This window comes from Hemiscyllium ocellatum, chromosome 18 (assembly GCF_020745735.1).
Source record: "Hemiscyllium ocellatum isolate sHemOce1 chromosome 18, sHemOce1.pat.X.cur, whole genome shotgun sequence".
Classification (NCBI taxonomy): Eukaryota; Metazoa; Chordata; class Chondrichthyes; order Orectolobiformes; family Hemiscylliidae; genus Hemiscyllium; species Hemiscyllium ocellatum.
The window spans coordinates 22730133-22752225 of NC_083418.1; the positions used below are offsets into that span (position 1 = coordinate 22730133).

The window sequence follows — 22093 nt, forward strand, 5'->3', positions numbered from 1 at the left end:
CTGCAAGGTAGTGCCAAAACCAGCCTACTGTTGTCTTTGAAGATTGTACTCAGGTGTTAGAACCGACCTCCTGACAGCACCTGGAGCCATTAAATGGGTACCAAACTCACCTTTGGTCTGACTTGGTTAACCTGCATTAGAAGACAGTGTTGCGTTAGTGACAGAAACATAGCATTTGACCAGGAGCTGGTAACGATCTGGTGCCTGGATTGAAAGTTAAGCCCCTTGTTTTGCTGACCCCTCAGAGATTGACTGACAAAATGAAGCATGGAGGTTTCTACTGACCTGTGAGCCTCAATACCACACTGCGTAGTCTGAATTGTTAAAAACAAGCTCCAGTGCTGGCTCAGAAATTAGTACAATCACTGTGGTCCATTCATATGTGGTCCTCTCACACAGAAACAACAGTTATTCCTTTTTTCCTTCCCCAAGCAGGAAAGTATTTTAACTTCTTATACCACCCAGGCACTGAGTGACAAATCTCTCAGTATACACAGTAATTACAGACTAATGGGCGAAACGAAAACGAGACCCCTGCTTGCCTGGTTTGCAGTGACTCGGTTTATTTTAATAGCGTCTATAAAGCACAAGCTGAAGAAAGAACATGATTCCATTACTTTCAGTGGGAACGCTGACTGAAATAATTAACCTCCGAAGGGCCACTGATTGCGCACAGAAAGCTTTAGGCAACTCTTTCTTGTTTTCAAACCCGCAACAGAAATGACATGGCTGTGTCGAAATGTGTTAAGGAAGTTGTGAGTGAAATTACAATAATAATGCGTAGATATTTCCCTTCAAAGTTATTGATTGACTAACTAAGAAGAAATCGTACCCATGGTCGGGAGGTTTGCTAACTGGGAGACACAGACTTAAGAAGAATTTAAGAGGAATTCATTTTACACATCTTTCTATTTGGAATGAACTGTCTGAAATAGTAGTGGAAACAGATTCAAGAGTAACTTAGGGAAGGAAATACTGTTGAGAAAGATTAATCTCCTCATTCCCTATAGCCTGTCCATCATCTACAAATAGGATTGATGGCATGCTCCCCATTTGTCTGAATGAGTGTAGCTCTGACAACACTCAGGATGCTTGACACTAGCCAAGATAAAGCAGCTTGTTTTACTGGCATCCCGTGTCTTCAACAGTCAGTCTCTTCACCACCAATGCAGTAGCAGTCGTGTGTACCATCTGCAAGATGCACCACAGCAATTCAGCAAGCCTTCCTCAACAGCACCTTCTAAATCCATGGCCACTACAGCTCAGCAGGACAAGGGGAGCAGACAAATAGGAACACCACTAACCCCAAGTTCCCTTTGATCCACACCATCCTGACGTGGAACTATATCACTGTTTCCTATCTATGACTGGGTCAAAACTTAGATGCACCTAAACCCCAAGTGGTTCAAAAAGGCAATCCACCATCATCTTCATAAGGACCCTTAGGGATGGGAAACAATTGCTGGACTAATCAGTGATGCCCACATCACGTGATAGAAAAAAAGTCATATCAATTTAAGGGATTGCAAAGAAAGAACAAGGGAGTGGAATTTACTGGAAGAATTTTCAAAGAACTGGCACAAGTCTCGATAGGATGATTGCGTTCTTGCACTGTATGATTGTATTACTTTTCTACTTTTGACCCTCCAAAAATAGCCTCATGAAATCATTTTATCTGGATGGCTGCATGGGTTTATTAAAGAGGGAACTTACACAACCTCAGGATATCTCATACTATTTTATAGCCAATGACAAGTGTGAAGGCAGTAATGTAGGAAACATGGAAGCCAATTTGTGCATAGCAAGCTCTCACAAGCAGCATAAATTGTTTAATGAGGTTTATTTATAAACTATTTTTGGCCAGCTCACTTGGCTAGAACTCCCCTGTTTATCTTTAAAAAGTAATCATGGGTTCATTTGTGTCCATCTAAGAAGGTAAGACAGGACTTGCAGTTTATCACCTTGTCTGGAAGATGAAGCATCTGATAATATGGCACTCCCTCAGCACTGCACTGAAATGTCAACTAATACATTAAAGTTTCTGGGACTCAAACACATGATGGTAATATTACTGGACTAATCAGGCTAAATGCTGAGGGGTCACTGGTTTAAATCCAATCACTGCAGTTAATGGAATTTAAATCCAATTCATGAATTAGAAACATAAGGTAGTGGCAACCACAGAAACAATGATCAAGTATTGTGTTAAAAACCCATCTGATTCACTTTAAGACAGGAGACCAGTTAACGTTACCTATGTCTGACTTCAGACTCACACAATACAGTCGACACTTAACTGCCCTCTAAAATGGATCAGTGAAGCACTCAGTTCAGGGATAGTTAGGGACTGGCAATGCATACTGCCCTTGGCAGTGATGCCCACTTCCCAACAAAAATGAATAAGAGAGCTGAGTGCTCCCACAGAAAACCAAAGCATAAAATGCACACTGAACAGGACTTGTTCATCTTCCTGATTCTATCTGGAATTTAACATTCAATCTTATGTGCAGCATTTTAACAGGCTATAATTCCTTCTTCACAATTAATTACATTCTACTTTACGGAACTGCAATACACTAAACCCTTCAACAATTATTGTGATTGTATAATATTCAAGCTCCAGCCATTGTGCAGAAAACTAAGGCCTCAATTTATGGGACACAGTGTTCCCTGCAGTCATTAGTTGGCAGGGGTCATAAGGGTGAGAAAGCCCTGCTGTTTTATTTGAGCCCACTCCCCATGCCCTTAAAATATACCAACAGAAAGGAGGTGGGGGAGCCTGCTAAATCCAGCCCTAACACTAAATTCAATCATTCTCAGTGTACAAATCCAGTGCATCAAATTGATTTCTGCTTTCCACTCACTGTGCAGAGTTCTTGTGGTTGTCTCACAAGCTGCCACCCATGTAGGAGAAGGGTTGTGAAGAGCATATCTTTTCATTTTGCTGTATTTCTGGTTGGGGACTGAAATGGGAAAAGAACTGCTTTAAAAATTAAGGACTGCTGCAATTTTTGAAACTAGTAGCCCGGCACTCATTTTAAGCATTGTTTATATAGCTGCTGTTTTAAGCAGGAGTTGATGGTTTGCACACGAGTTGGAACCAAAGGGCTTTGTACAAATGGAAATTCATCTGGCAACAACTGGTACTGACCAGTTATCGATAACAAAGACTTTCTGCCTGCCAACAACTATGTGATTGGTTCCCAGGTAGCAGAACAACTTGTCACAAGGTGGGGAGGAGCTGTCAGATCTCCTCAGGCTCAGAGCTGTCTCAGATTTTATAGTAAAGAATATTTGAAGCCAGAGGAAAGCTAATTATGTATCCTACAGAGGTTGCTGAAATATGTGAGTTTTAATTAACGAATCAGAGACTTTTACAAGTATGAACAAGTCACCGGTTTGTATCTTCTACAAACAAGTGTAAGCATCCAGAGAAGGAAGATGCAGAAACAGTGTTCCGATCCATCTTAACAAATCCTGTGAACTGGGACCACTGATCTGATTCTGGATTAGTGGTGCTGGTGAAAGAGCACAGCAGTTCAGGCAGCATCCAAAGCCATCCACCACTAATCCAGAATCTGGTTTCCAGCATCGACAGTCATTGTTTTTACCTCACTGATCTGATTTCCTAGTCTTTCCCTTCATCAGTAACACAAATGTTTTTTTCCCCTTGGGCCTGCTCCAGCTAGGCTCAATGTCAGTTGGAGGAGCAGCATTTTATCTCCTTTGGGGATTCTGAAGGACTCAAGATCGCGTTCAATAATATTTAAGCCTGAACACCTTCTTCCATGTCCTTTACCCACCACAATGTCCCAGGTCCTGTCATAACAATTCATTTCAGTACCGTAATCCATTTCCATTCACTCATATTTCCTAATAGCATCTACTCTCTTCCCTGGCTTACTATCAAAAGTACTTACCTTTTACCTTCCTCTCTCTCTCTCATCTTTGGGAGGACGCTGGGTGAAGGGAATGCCCTCTTAACTAAGGACCCAGGGTATGATGTCCTTCCTCCCTAGAACTGCTGGCCAATCAGAGATGGAGCATTTGCCACTGTTAGTACAATACCCCCCTGGAGTCCCAAGATTGAGGAGTGACTCAATGCATCAAACCCCTTTCCAATTACACTCATTGTATGGAACTCCAGTGTACTTACATTGAACTGCACAGGTTAGAACCCCGCTTCCCATCAAATTCTATTGCACAGAAGTTTAGGACTAAAAATAATATTTAAACGTAAAACATGAGTCACTATTTAACATGGTACCTGATTATCTGGGCTTTAATGTTCAGCTGACTAAATATAGTTGACCTATGAATGCCACTTCTACCCTAGAGACAGTAATACTCTTTAGACGTCTAGTCATTTCTGCTTAAAATACAGGTTTTTGTTCAGTGGTTTTGTTGAATTGAATTGTTGAATGAAGAACTAAATGCCTGTGGTACAAACTAGTTATTTTTATCTGGAGTTAACACAAGCCCAAAGTCCAAGTATAATCCTGATCCATGTGTAATAATTCCTGGCAGATTACTTCATTGTTTATTAGGATTTGGTTGTGACAATAAAACTAGGGGAAACTGATATAGAGAATAAACCAGGCATCTCATCAAAGGGACCAATCTAAAGGCAGAAGGTTAAGATCTCTGGAATCTGGTTGATGCCCTGGAGACTAATTACATACTATCCTCATCTGGTTCTCTGCAAGTAAAACCTCATCTGGGGAGTCACTGGTCGTTCACCATTAAAAGACAGTTCAGACTGGTCGTTAAACACGGTCTGAGATAATGTGTCTTCCAATTTAACCTTCTAGACACAGTACATAATCCCTTCTCAAGGAAGCTTTCCACAAATAGAAAGGGCTTACCTTTCACAAACCTCAGGAAGCGCTGAGGTGCTTAATGGACAACCACTGAGTTATTTATGAAGTGCAGTCATCGTTGTGATCGAGGAGTATAAGAACGCAAGAACTAGGACCAGGAGTAGGCCATCTGGCCTCATCAAGCCTGTTCCGCCATTCAATAACATCATGGCTGAGCTTTTCGTGGACTCAGCTCCACTCACCCGTTCTCTTGCCATGACCCTTAATTTCTTTACTGTTCAAAAATCTATCTATCTTTGCCATAAGCATCCAATGAGGTAGCCTCAACTCCTTCACTGGGCAGGGAACTCTACAGATTCACAACTCTTTGGGTGAAGAAGTTTTTCCTCAACTCAGTCTGAAATCTACTCCCCATTATTTTGAGGCTATGCCCCCCCAGTTCTAGTTTCGCCTGCCAATGGAAACAACCTCCCTGCTTATATCTTACCTATTTCCTTCACAATTTTATATGCTTTTATAAGATTGCCCCCCAATTCTTCGAAATTCCAGTGAGTATAGTCCCAGTCTACTCAATCTCTCCTCAGAAGCCAACCCCCTCAACTCCAGAATCAATCTGGTGAACCCCTCTGCACCCCTTGCAGTGCCAGAACATCCTTTCTCAAGTAAGAAGACCACGCCAGAAAATGGTACTCCAGGTGTGACCTAACCAGCACTTGACTGTAGTAACAAATTGTGCCCATCACGTTCCTGCCTGTGGTATGGATGAGATGGTCTGTTGCAGTGATGCTGGTTGAGGGTAAATAGTGGTCAGGGCAATGAGGGGACTTCACTTCAAACAGACCCAGGGGATTTAATATCCACCTGAGAGGGCAGACAAGGTATTTGTTTAACACCTTAGCCAAAAGTAACCCTCACCCAGTACTGTCCAGTCAGCCGAGATTTTATGCTGTCAGCTCGAGAGCGACCCTTGAAACCCCAACCTTCTGATGCAGAGGAGAGAATGTCACCAAACAGAGTCATAGATCATAGAGATGTACAGCATGGAAACAGACCCTTTGGTCTAACCCGTCCATGCTGACCAGATATCCCAACCCAATCTAGACCCACTTGCCAGCACCCAGCCCATATCCCTCCAAACCCTTCCTATTCATATACCCATCCAAATGCCTCTTAAATGTTGCAATTGTACCAGCCTCCACCACATCCTCTGGCAGCTCATTCCACACACACACCACCCTCTGCACGAAAAAGTTGCCCCTTAGGTCTCTTTTATATCTTTCCCCTCTCACCCTAAACCTATGCCCTCTAGTTCTGGACTCCCCAACCCCAGGGAAAAGACTTTGTCTATTTATCCTATGCATGCCCCTCATAATTTTGTAAACCTCTATAAGGTCACCCCTCAGCCTCTGACACTCCAGGGAAAACAGCCCCAGCCTGTTCAGCCTCTCCCTGTAGCTCAGATCCTCCAACCCTGGCAACATCCTTGTAAATCTTTTCTGAATCCTTTCAAGTTTCATAACATCTTTCCGATAGGAAGGAGACCAGAATTGCACGCAATATTCCAACAGTGACCTAACCAATGTCCTGTACAGCCGCAACATGACCTCCCAACTCCAGTACTCAATACTCTGACCAATAAAGGAAAGCATACCAAACGCCTTCTTCACTATCCTATCTACCTGCAACTCCACTTTCAAGGAGCTATGAACCTGCACTACAAGGTTTCTTTGTTCAGCAACGCTCCCTTGGACCTTACCATTAGGTCCTGCTTTCCCAAAATGTAGCATCTCGCATTTATCTGAATTAAACTCCATTTGCCACTTCTCAGCCCATTGGCCAATCTTGTCAAGATCCTGTTGTAATCTGAGGTAACCCTCTTCACTGTCCACTACACCTCCAATTTTGGTGTCATCTGCAAACTTACTAACTGTACCTCTTATGCTCGTATCTGCATCATTTATGTAAATGACAAAAAGTCGAGTGCCCAGCACCAATCCTTGTGGCACTCCACTGGTCACAGGATTCCAGTCTGAAAAACAACCCTCCACCACCACCTCTGTCTTCTACCAGTTCTGTAGAACTGCAGCCAAATGGCTAGTTCTCCCTGTATTCCATGAGATCTAATGTCGAACACCTTACTGAAGTCCATATAGATCACATCTACTGCTCTGCCCTCATCAATCTTCTTTGTTACGTCATCAAAAAACTCAATCAAGTTTGTGAGATATGATTTCCCATGCACAAAGCCATGTTGACTATCCTGAATCAGTCTTGCCTTTCCAAATACATGTACATCCTGTTCCTCAGGATTCCCTCCAACAACTTGCCCACCACCGAGGTCAGGCGCACCGGTCTATAGTTCCCTGGCTTGTCTTTACCGCCCTTCTTAAACAGTGGCACCACGTTTGCCAACCTCCAGTCTTCCCATATCCTGAAAGGACAGATTTAAACCAGATAACAGACTTGATGCTTTCTATAGAGGCCACTGACCCCACTGGGTGAACAGTCCAACAGGTATAAACAATGACTGCAGATCCTGGAAACCAGATTCGGGATTAGTGGAAGAGCACAGCAGTTCAGGCAGCATCCAAGGAGCAGCGAAATCGATGTTTCGGGCAAAAGCCCTTCATCAGGAATAAAGGCAGAGAGCCTGAAGCATGGAGAGATAAGCTTGGGGGGCGGGGGGGGGAAGAAAGTAGCATAGAGTTTAATAGGTGAGTGGGGGAGGGGATGAAGGTGATAGGTCAGGGAGGAGAGGGTGGAGTGGATAGGTGGAAAAGGAGATAGGCAGGTAGGACAAGTCCAGACAAGTCATGGGGACAGTGCTGAGCTGGAAGTTTGGAACTAGGGTGAGGTGGGGGAAGGGGAAATGAGGAAACTGTTGAAGTCCACATTGATGCCCTGGGGTTGAAGTATTCCGAGGCGGAAGATGAGGTGTACTTTCTCCAGGCGTCTGGTGGTGAGGGAGTGACGGTGAAGGAGGCCCAGGACCTCCATGTCTTCCGCAGAGTGGGGCGGGGGGGGGGGGGGGGGGGGGGAGTTGAAATTTTGGGCCTCGGGGTGGTGTGTTTGATTGGTGCGGGTGTCTCGGAGATGTTCCCTAAAGCGCTCTGCTAGGAGGCTCTCCGTCTCCCCAATGTACAGGAGATCGCATCGGGACTAACGGATACAATAAATGATATTAGTGGATGTGCAGGTAAAACTTTGATGGATGTGGAAGGCTCCTTTAGGGCCTTGGATAGAGGTGAGGGAGGAGGTGTGGGCGCAAGTTTTACAATTCCTGTGGTAGCGGGGGAAGGTGCTAGGTTGGGAGGGTGGGTTGTGGAAGGGTGGGTTGTGGAGGGGGGAGGGGGCGGACCTGGTCAGGTAGTCACGGAGGGAACGGTCTTTGCAGAAGGCGGAAAGGAGTGGGAGGGAAATATATCCCTGGTGGAGGGGTCTTTTTGGAGGTGGCGGAAATGTCGGCGGATGATTTGGTTTATGCGAAGGTTTGGAAGGTGAGCACCAGAGCTGTTCTGTCCTTGTTACGGTTGGAGGGGTGGGGTCTGAGGGCGGAGGTGCAGGATGTGGACGAGATGCATTGGAGGGTATCTTTATCCACGTGGGAAGGGAAATTGCGGTCTCTAAAGAAGGAGGCTATCTGGTGTGTTCTATGGTGGAACTGCTCCTCCTGGGAGCAGATACGACGGAGGCGGAGGAGTTGGGAATATGGGATGGCATTTTTGCAAGAGGTAGGGTGGGAAGAGGTGTAATCCAGGTAGCTGTGGGAGTTGGTGGGTTTGTAAAAAATGTCAGTGTCAAGTCGGTCATCATTAATGGAGATGGAGAGGTCCAGGAAGGGGAGGGAGATGTCAGAGATAGTCCAGGTAAATTTAAGGTCAGGTTGGAATGTGTTGGTGAAGTTGATGAATTGCTCAACCTCCTTGCGGGAGCATGAGGTGGCGCCAATGCAGTCATCAATGTAGCGGAGGAAGATGTGGGGAGTGGTGCCGGTGTAATTACGGAAGATCGACTGTTCGACATAGCCAACAAAGAGACAGGCATAGCTGGGGCCCATACGAGTGCCCATGGCTACCCCTTTGGTCTGGAGGAAGTGGGAGGATTCGAAGGAGAAATTGTTAAGGGTGAGGACAAGTTCGACCAAACGAATGAGAGTGTCGGTGGAAGGGTACTGTTGGGGATGTTTGGAAAGGAAAAAACGGAGGGCATGGTGGCCCTGGTCATGGTGGATGGAGGTGTAGAGGGATTGGATGCCCATGGTGAAGATGAGGCGTTGAAGGCCGGGGAAACGGAAGTCTTGGAGGAGGTGGAGGGCGTGGGTGGTGTCTCGAACATATGTGGGGAGTTCCTGGACTAGGGGGGATAGGACAGTGTCGAGGTAGGTAGAGGTGAGTTCAGTGGGGCAGGAGCATGCTGAGACAATGGGTCGGTCAGGGTTGTCAGGCTTGTGGATCTTGGGAAGGAGGTAGAAATGGGCAGTGCGGGGTTCCCAGACTATGAGGTTGGAAGCTGTGGGTGGGAGATCTCCTGAGGTGATGAGGTTCTGTATGGTCTGGGAGATGATGGTTTGGTGATAGGGGATGGGGTCATGGTCGAGGGGCAGTAGGAAGAGGTGTCCTCGAGTTGGCGTTTGGCTTCAGCGGTGTAGAGGTCAGTGTGCCAGACTACCACTGAGCTCCCTTTATTCGCTGGCTTGATGGTGAGGTTGGGATTGGAGCGGAGGGAGTGGAGGGCTGCACGTTGTGAGGGTGAGAGGTTGGAGTGGGGGAGGGGGTAGACAGGTTGAGGCGGTTAATGTCCCAGCGGCAGTTGGAAATGAAGAGGTCGAGGGCAGGGAATAGACCAACGCGGGGTGTCCAGGTGGATGCAGTGTGTTGGAGGAGGGTGAAGGGGTCCTCGGAAGGTGGGCGGGAATCCCGACAGGTATTGCTGTCCCTCAGCCATCTTTTGTAACCTCAAATAAAAAGCTTTATTCCTCCTGAATTAGACCACGCTGCACCTTAAGTGTGATGCCTTCCAAGACTGAACAGCTCACCGACTGCCAATGGCCAGAATCATCTGCACCACAGCACGAGACGGTGTCTTCTGAAGAGAGGGTCAGCCTTGATCAGTGGTAGCACCCTCGTTGCTGGCCACTGCTGCTCGAGAAAGAGGTCATCTCCACTTGCCCCACCCCACATTACCTCCATCCTCCTGGAGCACCACTTTCTCCTAGCAGTCAGAAAACGGATAATGCCCAGTTGGATATTTCTTCATTCACATTAAACTGGTCTGATTCACCACTTTGAATATTTTTATAACAGGTAAACAAAAATGTTCAAGGAAAATAAAACCAACAGTTTTTAAAAGAAAGCATTCTGCCATGATCTTTCTGCCAGGTTTCCCACAATTTGTCTTTACTCCTGGATCTCCGGACTGACCCTGCAGGATTAGTTACCCAAGTCAGAAAGTCACTTGTCCAAGGTGCAGTCCAGAGACCTGAGTGTATACTCCAACTTGACATCCCACTGCAGTATTGAGGGACTACCGAACTGTCAAAGGTGCTGGCTTTTAAATGAGACATCAAATCAAAACCCTGTGCACAGACAAGATCAAATGAAACTACTTAGTCATAGAGATGTACAGCACAGAAACAGACCATTCAGTCCAACTCACCCATGCTAGCCAGATAACCTAACCTAATCTAGTCCCATTTGCCTCTAAACCTTTCCTATTCATATACCCATCCAGATGCCTTTTACATGTTGTAAATGTACCAGCCTCCATCACTTCTTCTGGCAGCCAATTCCATACATGCACCACCCTCTGCATGAAACAAATTGCCCCTCAGGTCACTTTTAAATCTTTCCCCTCTCACCCTGAACCTATGCCCTCCAGTTCTGGACTCCGCTATCCTAGGGGGAGAAAAATGACTTTGTTTACTTATGCTATCCATGCCCCTCATGATCTTATATACCTCTAAAAGGTCACCCCTCAACCTCTGACACTCCAGGGAAAACAGACCCAGCCTATTCAGCTTCTTCCTATAGCTCAAACCCTCCAACCATAATTCCACACATGTATGGAATGAGCTGCCAGAGGAAGTGGTGGAGGCTGGTACAATTGCAATATTTAAAAGGCATCTGGATGGGTATATGAATAGGAAGGGCTTGGAGAGACATGGGTCGGGTGCTGGCAGATAGGACTAGATTGGGTTGGGATATCTGGTCTCTGTGCTGTACATCTCTATGACTCTAAGTTTCACAACATCCTTCCAATAGAAGGGAGACCGGAATTCCAACAGTGGCCTAACCAATGTCCTCTACAGCTGCAACATGACCTCCGAACTCCAATACTTAATGTTCTGTTCAATAAAGGAAAACCAAACACCTTCTTCACTATCCTATCTACCTGCGACTCCACTTTCAGAGCATTTTGTGTTCTGACCAATGTTTCACCCCAGCCACTACCTAAAATAGGTTTTTGACTCATATCTCTTTGTTATTTGTGGGACCTTACTGTGCACAAAATTAGCTGTTGCATTTATATAAGTTGAAAATACTTCATTTGCTTTCAAGCATTCAGCGGTTGTGAAAGGTGCCATATAAATGCAGGCTCTGTTTGAAGCTAAAATGGAGAAGAAATAAAATCTCAATCTGACTGGTGTTACAGATTGACTCACAGAGTGCATATAACCTTTGACTATGTGCAGCATGCTATTCGGTTACAAGAAAACGCACAGCTCAAGAAAGAAAACGTATCCTTGGCCAGGCAGTCCAAGGAACTGTAAGGGATAAATATTTATCTTCTGTGGGTGCGACTCAGCAAAGGATCAGATTAGATCCTTCTCAAAAAGCCCTTCATGAAATGCAGCACACACCTTTTTTGTACAGCATCTGAAGGTTTTTAATTTCGAGCTATTCAGAGAATACATCACAAACTGCAGGTGTTTAGGAGAGTTTGCAACTACCCAAGCAGAACCAAATGTGTGCGTGTCTGTGTGTGGCTATGTGCATGACTGTATGGCTGTGTGTATTTGTGGGGATATATGTATGTATTCAACCCCTGCTCCTACAATACTTCAATTTACTTCGCTCCATGCCAATCCTTACACGACTCCAGCAGGTCACATGGGTGGCTGCCTGTCAGTGATGATTTAGCCATGTCTCTTCGGAGGTCACCTGCATAATATACTTGCCTACACTGATTAGCCTACCTCCTGCAGATAAACAACAATGCCGATGGTATCAATTGCTGACTGGTACATTCTTGACTTGGACTGTGTAGGATTGTACCAGGGAAGGGTGAGAAATGCTTCCCAAATTACACGATATCAGGTCATCCATTGCCCTTTACAATCAATGATGTGTTGTAGTTACTTTCGAGCTGTTTATATGGCAATAGACAATTTCTATACAAGCAGATCCCTAAATATTAACGGGATATTGGAAATGCACTGATAACCTATTATCATAATAAGGACTGAAGTAAACCATTGACCAGCATACTTGCATGAATACCTTGGCTCTTTTTCAAAATGGTGGGGTTAATCTTTAGTCTCTAGAAATCTATTTCTTTCATCAATATCTTCAGTGGTTTGTCTTCTTTGGCTGAGAATTCCATAAGTTCACCACCCTATGAAGGAATTCATCTCTCCTCATTGCAGTCCAAACTGGGGTATTCTGCGTCCTGGGACTGTGACCCATTGTTCTGGACAGCCCTTCCAGTGGAAATATCATCACTGTATCCAGGCTGTGCAGCACTGACATTAAAGGGTAAAACAGACCTTTCTGGTGGGAGGTGCGGGGAGGGAGGACATGGGAGGGTGATCTGTCCCTCTTCACCACCACTCACCTTGCCTCTATAGTGTTTTATATTCAATTGTGTTTTTGCTGGTGATGCTTTAGTTTCATAATAGAGATTGAGAGGTGACATGAAGGAGATGTACGAAATTATGAGGGGCACGCACAGGAATAATTTTTCCCTTTAGTGGAGAGACCAATGAGCAGAGGGCATGGATTTTGGGTAAGGCTCAGCATGGCACCTGAATGCAGGGTCTACTTGGTCAGTACACATTGACTGTTGTGCGTTGCACATCTTTTCCTACAGGTGAGGCTCCTCCAATGGCCAATAAGTGAAAGATTCAGAGAGCACCGGCAGGAGAGGAAGACTTGGCGGGGAGGAGAGGCCTTTGAAAGAAAAAAAGGTTAGTGCCCCCCTTCCCCACATCCCCCATCTCCATTGCAAGACGATACGGATTAGCGGTGAATACGAATGCAACTCCAAATAAAACAAGAGAAACCTGTTTGTGGAACCCCACCCCAGAACTACCCAATGGAGTGCCAGATTTCTTTGAAGCCAGCGTCATTTCAAATGCCCAGATGACTCTATGACTCTATGTTTCTCAGTTTTTGCCTTTTAACAATTGCAAGAAATTCAGGGGAGTAAAAACATGTTATGGCTTGCCCCCGCGCCCCCGACAGACTTAAGGCAAGTTTGGAGAAATAAATCATTCCATTTTGAACACCTGTAAATCTTAAAGAATACAAGAGATGAACAAGTTACAATGAAACAAAATGACAATTCACGATGATTTATGAAGTTAACTGAAGCTACTTTGGTGGCCTTCAATAACTGTTCTAAAAGTCCTGCTCTTTGAAACATTGGCTCCTCTTCTTTATAATGTCAGACTCTCCAAGCACTTTGCGCATTGTTCAACCTGCTAACTGCATCATGGCCCTGCTTGCTGACACTGGCCACAATGCACGTACACTCATTAGGCAACATGCACGGTTCCAAAGACAATACGTCATCATCACGTGGCCTTCATGTGTAATAGCGTGGATAAATTCTGTACTGCACATGCTCGGGGAAGCTCATGTGATTTTGAACTGAGCTAAAGTGGTAAGGAGAGGGGATGTGGGAGGGTCGATCAATCCCTGGGAATGAGAAGGAAAGCGGGCCCAGAAGCTAGGAGTAGGAAGGGGGTGGTGACAATGAGGGCCTAGAACCTGGAGGGTCCAGTGACCAGGATATCAAGGGGCCACTTATATCCCATGTCAGCTACTTCACCTCAGTGCCAAGTGTCAAAGAGATATTTGATGATTTGAACTACATTCATGAGTAACCTCAGCTAATGGGGCGGCGTAGTGGCTCAGTGGTTAGCACTGCTGCCTCACAGTGCTAGGGACCCGTGTTTGATTCCAGCCTTGGGTGACTGTCTGTGTGGGGTTTGCACATTCTCCCTGTGTCTGCATGGGTTTCTTCCCACAGTCCAAAGATCTGCAGGTTAGGTTAATTGGTCATGTTAAATTGCCCATAATGTTGAGGGATGTGCAGGTTAGGTGCATTAGTCAGGGGTAAATGTAGATTAATAGGGTAGGGGATTGGGTCTGGGTGGGTTACTCTTTGGAGGGTCAGTGTGAACTTGTTAGGCCGAAAGGTCTGTTTCCACACTGTAGGGATTCAATGAATTCCAGAACTTGCCGTCCAATGGAGACATAGAATATGCCACTGCACTACTTTGAAGAATAGCAGAGGAGTTTTCCCTAGTGTCCTGACTAATGTTTACTCCTTCACCAACATAACTAAAAACTAATGATGCTGTCATTGTCACACTCCTGTTTATGTGAGCTTGCTGTGCCCAAATTGGCCACAGTATACATTACGTGTCCTACATTACAACAGTGATTCCACCTTGTTTGTACATCATTGGCTGTGTTGCGATTGGGGACATCCTGAAGCAGCGAAAGATGTTTCATGAATGCAGTACAATATCAAGCAATGTACATGATTGGTGTTGCTGCAGAGAGTCATAGAGGCTTACAGCATTGAATCAGGTCATTCGGCCCCACTTGTCCATGCTAGCCAGTTTGGGCTTACACAGGGAGCAGCTGACACAATGCTTTTGAAAAGCATAATTTGGGCAAAAGTCATTTTATTATCGCAGAAAAATCCAGCAAATCTGTTTTTAAAAAAAACCTGTCTGGATGCCTTAGAGACCGAACTGCCAAATGTCTAGGATTGACTTGGAGCCGGCAGGACTTCACAGCTAATCTCCTGGACAATTTGTGAGTAATTGCACTGAAGTAAAACTTGTGCTGATTTTCTTCATTCCTTTGCATACTTCTCTTTATTAATGCCAGAAAAGGACAAGGACTGGGAGTTGTCAGAAGATCATGATATCTTCCAGAATAGAGAGACAAGAGTAGTGACAAGTTAGTTATTTCCAAACCCACCCCTTCTTCTGTCGCTCAATAAATGCCCACTGTCTAGGAATGAATCTGCGAGATAAAAATCAGAAGCATTTAAAGTCGCTGTAACAATAGCAGTGAGACAGAAGAGCTGTGAAAGGTTCGGGACAAGGAATAGGAAAACAATGACGCTGGGGGATCATGATATCACAGTGTGTTGTCACAATTGGCTTTTCATTTCAGAGAGGTGGGTTTAAATCCCCAGATTGGAAACTTGCTCTCTCTGCTGCCTGTAAAGGTTTCTGCATTTGGAGATTATGTGCACAGTCTCAGCCCAGTGGGCTCAAGTCCACAGTGCAAACTTCCAACAATATGTTCCACATTATGACCTCGCTCAGTAGAGTGACTGTGCTCAGACAGTGCAGTGATACAGAAGGTGGTTTTAAGTTTTTCCTTCAATTGAGAGGGGTTTAAGAGGTGTTGTATTCTGCTCTCGGCTGCTGTCCACCTCATTTGGCAGTGCTCGCTGCTGAGGACCAATAGGACCCATGAGTCAGACTGGGTCCTTGATCCTAAATTATCTTTGCTGATGTTTCAGGAGTTGACTGAGAGCTGATGGGTAAGTTTACAGCTTGAAACAGGTTGTAATTCATATAGAAGGCCAATATAAGCCTCTTACTATCCACTTAGCTTAAAAATGAAGTGATGAAAACACTTGTATTGGGACACAGGGCACGAGTGTGCAGTGTATGGAATAGCATGCACTCACTGCAGCGGGAAACATGGGACACTGGTGTGCTGTACATGTGCGCATCCGGACAGTAGATGCACTCACTGGGATAATGGACATTATCATATATTCACCAGGGCACTGGGACACTGGACATGTACTTAGTAGGACATTGGCAATGAACAAGAACTCATTGCGACACTAACCAGTAGCATACACTCACTGGAAATTTGAACATTAATAAACTTTCACTGGGATAGTGCACATGAGCTCACTAGACATAATAAAGGGGACCTGATAATCTCTTGACTTTAATTTTCCTGCCTTTACCGCACCTCCAACTCAGGCATGTAGTTTGACTGTTCCACCAGGAGAGGGCCACTTAATCACTCAACACCAATTCCTCATGGACAAGGCGCTTAATGTTGATTGCTCTGAAACAAATTTGCTACCTGTAGACAATAAACGATCCCTTCTGGAAGCTTTTGCAATCTAATGTTTCAGTCACTACAATTAGAATGCATAATTTGAGAAATGCAATCCTAATTGAAGAGGTAGCTTAATCTTTGAGGCCAAAGGGAATGAAATGCGCAGGATGGTTGGTTTGGGTAAAGAGATGGGCTGAAAATGTGTTGCTGGAAAAGCGCAGTAGGTCAGGCAGCATCCAAGGAACAGGAAATTCGACATTTCGGGCATAAGCCCTTCATCAGGAAGCCCTTCCTGATGAAAGGCTTATGCCCGAAACGTCGAATTTCCTGTTCCTTGAATGCTGCCTGACCTGCTGCTCTTTTCCAGCAACACATTTTCAGTTCTGATCTCCAGCATCTGCAGACCTCACTTTCTCCTCCTTGGGTAAAGAGATGGCTTAGCAGGAAAAAAAACTAAATGGTAGTGTTACCTGAAAAAGTGGGGAGCCAATTAATTGGTCAGATAGAGTTCTCTTCACTGCTTTTTAATGTACAACTCCCACAGCCAAATAGTCATTGTTCTGTAATGGCAGCAGATTAATTGACAATGACTGAGCATTTATGGTCTTGTCCAACACCTTCAGAAGCTGTCAGCCATATAGGAGTGCACTTTCCAACTGAGGTATCACTGCCTTTGTTGGAAGAATGGAACTACTGGCTGAATTGTCCTCCCTTTATCGTGGTAATTGGACAAAGGTCAAAGTCATCATTTCCATCAACTGTCAGCTTGGCTGAGGGGCCTTTGCACAGACTTGAAAATCAAACCTGGGCCCTTCCTGGTCTGTCTGGCCCAGTGCACCAACATGCAATGAACTGCTAAGATATCCAAAAAGCTGCGGTACAACCAAGCTATCCTGGTCATAGAATTTAATTACAGAGGGATGTCCATTGACAATTTTGACTGTGCAGGCTCTTTGTACTGCTGCCCAGCTCTACCCCAATTTCCCTCCTCTCAAAAACTGGCTCTTGCTGAGTACAGTTCTCACATGAAGTTTTCAAACACTGGTAAGTACTGCAATGTTAGTAAATCCAAGGAAATTTATGACCTCCCTCTCCAATCTTTCACTTTTCTTTGTCATCACTTATACTGTCTACTCCAAAAGCTGCTAAAAAAAATTAAAACTAAAGACTGTGAGTTTTTGTATACAAACATTATGTTCTATTGGCTTAATGACCAAAGAAAATTCATTGATTTGTGTTTACCGATCCAGGCAACAGCATATGGTGGAAGAGCCTGATCCCCTTTTATCAATCTCCTCATTCATTCTCTATTCTGTAACTAAGGATTGAACCTATGTACCTTTGTACTTAATACAGCTCTGTACGTGGTAACTTATAAACTTTTCATTGTATTCATTTGAGTACAGTCATTTAATTTAGAGCGCGATGGTTGCATTCTTGTGCAACCCTGCATTATAGAAAAATCCCACTTTAGAAACAGTGCTTAAAGCGTTGGCCATATAGTCGCGAAACAGCCAACACACGTTTTGAAAGTTTGTGCTGTAGAAACACCGTCCTCAATTCGTCAATCGCGTTACAGCAAATTTGCGTTGACGTGCATTATAACAGAACGAGCTGTACATGTGACAATAAAGTTAATCCAGTTCGATTCAATTCAGTCCTGTGTCCACCTCCATGCCAGGAAATTGACTCTGATTTGGCATGATAATTCTTTTGGGATCTCAAACCAAAACTTGAGATTCCTCCAAGGTCGATTCACTAGTATGTCTGTGTTGAGGGTACTTTTCCTCCCCCTTCATTATGCTTTTGAGTCACACATTGGACGATGACCATTTGGCGTTTGCAGCGAATTCTCTGGTACTTCCTTAGTAAGGAATAGGAAGGGGAAAGGCACCAGTTTGCACAGCATCCCATCTTATTTATTTTTTGCTCTTTGTTTAAAATGTCAATGCTAAAAATATAAGGTGTAAAACCGTACACATCTGGAACAGGAAGCACAAGGGCCAAAGCATACCTGGAAATCCTAAATACAAAACAAAAGAGGCCTTCCTAACTCCTCAGTTTTAATTTTCATAGCACGGTGGCACAGTGGTTAGCACTGCTGCCTCACAGCGTCTGAAGACCCGGGTTCAATTCCCGACTCAGGCGACTGACTGTGTGGAGTTTGCACGTTCTCCCCGTGTCTGCGTGGGTTTCCTCCGGGTTCTCCGGTTTCCTCCCACAGTCCAAAGATGTGCGGGTCAGGTGAATTGGCCATGCTAAAATTGCCCGTAGTGTTAGGTAAGGGGTAATGTAGGGGTATGGGTGGGTTTCGCTTCGGCGGGTCGGTGTGGACTTGTTGGGCCGAAGGGCCTGTTTCCACACTGTAAGTCTAAAAAAATAGTGCAAATTAAATTGCTTCCCCCTCTCCCTACACATGCCCACCCCACACAGAGTGTTTTGTCAGTACAGATGGAATGCTCCTCCACCTCTCTTCCTCTCTCTCTCTCTCTCACACACACACACACACACACTTTATTAAGCAAGCCTCATGAGGATACAGCCAAATGAATATCTCTCTGACTTGACGCCCAAAATAACCTGCCAAGACTCCACCAGGTACTCCCCCTCCTCCCCTCCTCTACACTGAGAGCTAGGTTTACAAAGGGAGATACTGCCTTTTTCATGTGAAGACCTTAAAAAAAATCACCAGAGTGGATCATGTGCAAGAAAACAGGTCGGAGGCAAATGAGGAAGCCTGGCCAACTTTCAGCTCATTCCTTTCGCAGAACAGAAAACGGGGTCTGGTTTTATCCATGTCCTTTATTCTTCCTTGCCTGACAGTTCCCTCATGCAGTCCCCTCAGATGATTAGTTACCTCCCTCCCCCCTCCCCCCAAAATGGATGCGATCAGTGCAGGCAGCATATGCCCGCAGCAAGGCACAAGATTAGGGAGGCGCCATTTAGAAAATACAACAAAGAACGTGTTGCATTTATGAAGCACCTTTCACAGATGCTCTTGTGTAAAATATTTTCCAGCCGACGAAGGGCTTTTGAAGTGTCATTGCTCTTAGTGTAACACAGGACATGGGGCAGCTAACTCGTGTGCAGCAAGCTACTGAAACAATAATGTGATAATGACCAATTTGTGTGAAGGATTGGCATCCAGTCAGACCACAGGACATAGCACTCTTCAAAAAATGTCATGATTTGGAGATGCCGGTGTTGGACTGGGATGTACGAAGTTAAAAATCACACAACACCAGGTTATAGTCCAACAGGTTTAATTGGAAGCACACTAGCTTTCGGAGCGACGCTCCTTCATCAGGTGATTGTGGAGGGCTCGATCGTAACACAGAATTTGTAGCAAAAATTTGCAGTGTGATGTAACTGAAATTATACATTGAAAAATTGATTGTCTGTTAAGCCTTTCATCTGTTAGAAACTCCATTATCTCACTTTTTAGATTAGAATCAATCTAAACATCAGGTCATAGACAGAGAACACAGGGGGCTAACACCTTCAACATATTGTCTAGCTATCACCATTGTTAACAGCTAACCTGAGAATGCAACTTTAAAACAAAGGTTTTGTGATTTACACATGAAAGAAGTGAAACTATCTCTGTATTCTAACAGATGAAAGGCTTAACAGACAATCAATTTTTCAATGTATAATTTCAGTTACATCACACTGCAAATGTTTGCTATAACTTCTGTGTTACGTTCAAGCCCTCCACTATCACCTGATGAAGGAGTGATGCTCCGAAAGCTAGTGTGCTTCCAATACTGTTGGACTATAACCTGGTGTCGTGTGATTTTTAACTTCAAAAAATGTGTTCTTCTTCACAGTAGTGTCATGGGATCTTTCATGTGCACCTGAGGTGGGCTGTGAGGCCTGGCTTTCATGTTCCCTCCTGCAGATAACATTCCCCACAATGCAACCCTCCCTCAGCACTGCAGCAACAGTTATCATTGCACTCACTGCTCTCAGGTCCATGTATTGCACTCAGGTCTCTGACTGAGACTTGACCCAATCATATTCTGAGCTTAGTCGATATGATGCCACTTGATTGCCTCTAATCCTGATCCAGGGGCTCCTGTAGATATTATCTCAGAACAGACGCAGTCTTTGTTCTGAGGTGCCTGTTGTCGGACAGCTCCGCCAACAGCCACTGTTTGGGCTTTTGTTTGGGATCGGCTTCTTGGCTGGGGCACAGAAAGGCTGGCAGAACTCTGAGGGCACATTACAGCAAAGGCAATTAAACAAAGGAACTACGTCGGCTATAAATAAGGCTCGCTTCTTCTTTATCTGTGCCTGGCTTGTTATACGCTGCCAAAAACTGAGATGTAAACTGAATGTTGGCAACAGGAATCTGGGCACTGCAACACGGCTATCCCTTTCGAATCACACTCTGGAAGAGCTCAAAATCCAGTCGTGTTGAATCATCTCCTTTTCTGGATTAGCATTTCAAGACATAGAGTGGCATTCTGTGACTGAGAACACACGTGATGCCTGTGGAATATGGAGTTACCAGCACTCTATCCTACAAAGCTCTTCTCCAACTCAGCACTGAGTTTCAACAAACCAACACTGGTGGAGACATGCTGTCAACTCCCTGTAACCTTCACCAATTCTGTTTGTTCCTTTATGATACTCCTTGAATCATGACCCTTTTGACGAAGCTTTAAGTCGCAAGTAGACAGGGTGGTTAAGAAGGCATTTTGCATGCTTGCCTTCATTGCTCAGACCTTTGAGTGCAGGAGTTGGGATGTCATGTTGAGGTTGCACTGGACATTGGTGAGGCCTCTTCTAGGATAATGTTCACAGTTCTGTTAGCCCTGTTTTAGGAAGGATATTATTAAACTGGAGAGGGTTCAGAAAAGATTTACTAGGATATTATGAGGATTGGAGGGTTTGAGATTTAAAAATAGACTGGAAAAGCTGGGACCTGTTTCACTGATTCATAAGAGATCGAGGAATGACCTTATTGAAGTTTGTAAAAACATTAGGGGCATAGATAAAGTGAATGACAAGAGTCTTTTCACTAGCAAGTTCAAAACTCGGGGGTATATTTTTAAGGTGAGAGGAGAAAGATTTACAAAGGATATGAGGCATAACATTTTTAGAGAGAGAGAGAGAGAGAGTAGTTTGTGTGTGAAACGAAATGCCAGAGAAAATGGTGGATACAGGTACAGTTGCAACGTTTAAAAGATGTTTGGTTAAGTTCAAGAATAAGAAAGGTTTGGAGGGATATGGGCCAAGCACAGGCAGGCAGGACTAGTTCAGTTTGTTAACATGGTCGGCATGGACTGGTTGGTCCGAAGGGTCTGTTTCCATGCTGTTTGACTCTACAAGTCAGCCGTCCCAATGTGCTTGATGCCAAACCTCATTTGCTAGCAGCCTTGGGACATTTTTCCATGTTAAAGGGATCAAATAAATGCAAGTGGTGATTATTTGTTGGTGTCCCAAAACTCCAGACTTTTCTTGTGTGCATTTTGGCTCAGGACACAAAACAATGTAAAGCTCATGCAAGGTTTGGCTGTAACCAGCCCAAAACATAACTGGAGAGAACGATAAGCACACAGCTTGGGAGAAGATCAGAGGAGATACATAACCTTTCCCTCATCTTGGGGATTAATAAATGGGGGGTTTGTCACTCAGATTGATGGAAAAAATTATAAAGGTTTCAGATAACCGGGATGCATGTTAGGAAATGAATTCATTAAATATTTGATTCTCGTAAAATATTTAGATCTTGGCATAGGAGCGTGCTACGGAGAGATAACATTTGACACAGCAGAGATGAGTAACCCAACACACAGCCTGATATACCTGAATAACCTGAATGTGGTGAGATCATAGCCAAGAGCTTAGTGGTTTGGATGCTTTCAGACTGAGGTCGTTCTATTTGCGGTGTGAATGAGAAAGAAATCAAGCCCAGCAGTAATTCCTGAGAGCTGA

At 44.6% G+C, this 22093-nt stretch overlaps 1 protein-coding gene across 1 annotated transcript in view; it reads right to left on the bottom strand.

The window, feature by feature from the left end:
• LOC132824365 (dual specificity protein phosphatase 8-like) overlaps positions 1-22093 on the bottom strand; it is a 229298-nt gene that overhangs the window by 38669 nt on the left and 168536 nt on the right. The window lies entirely within an intron of this gene.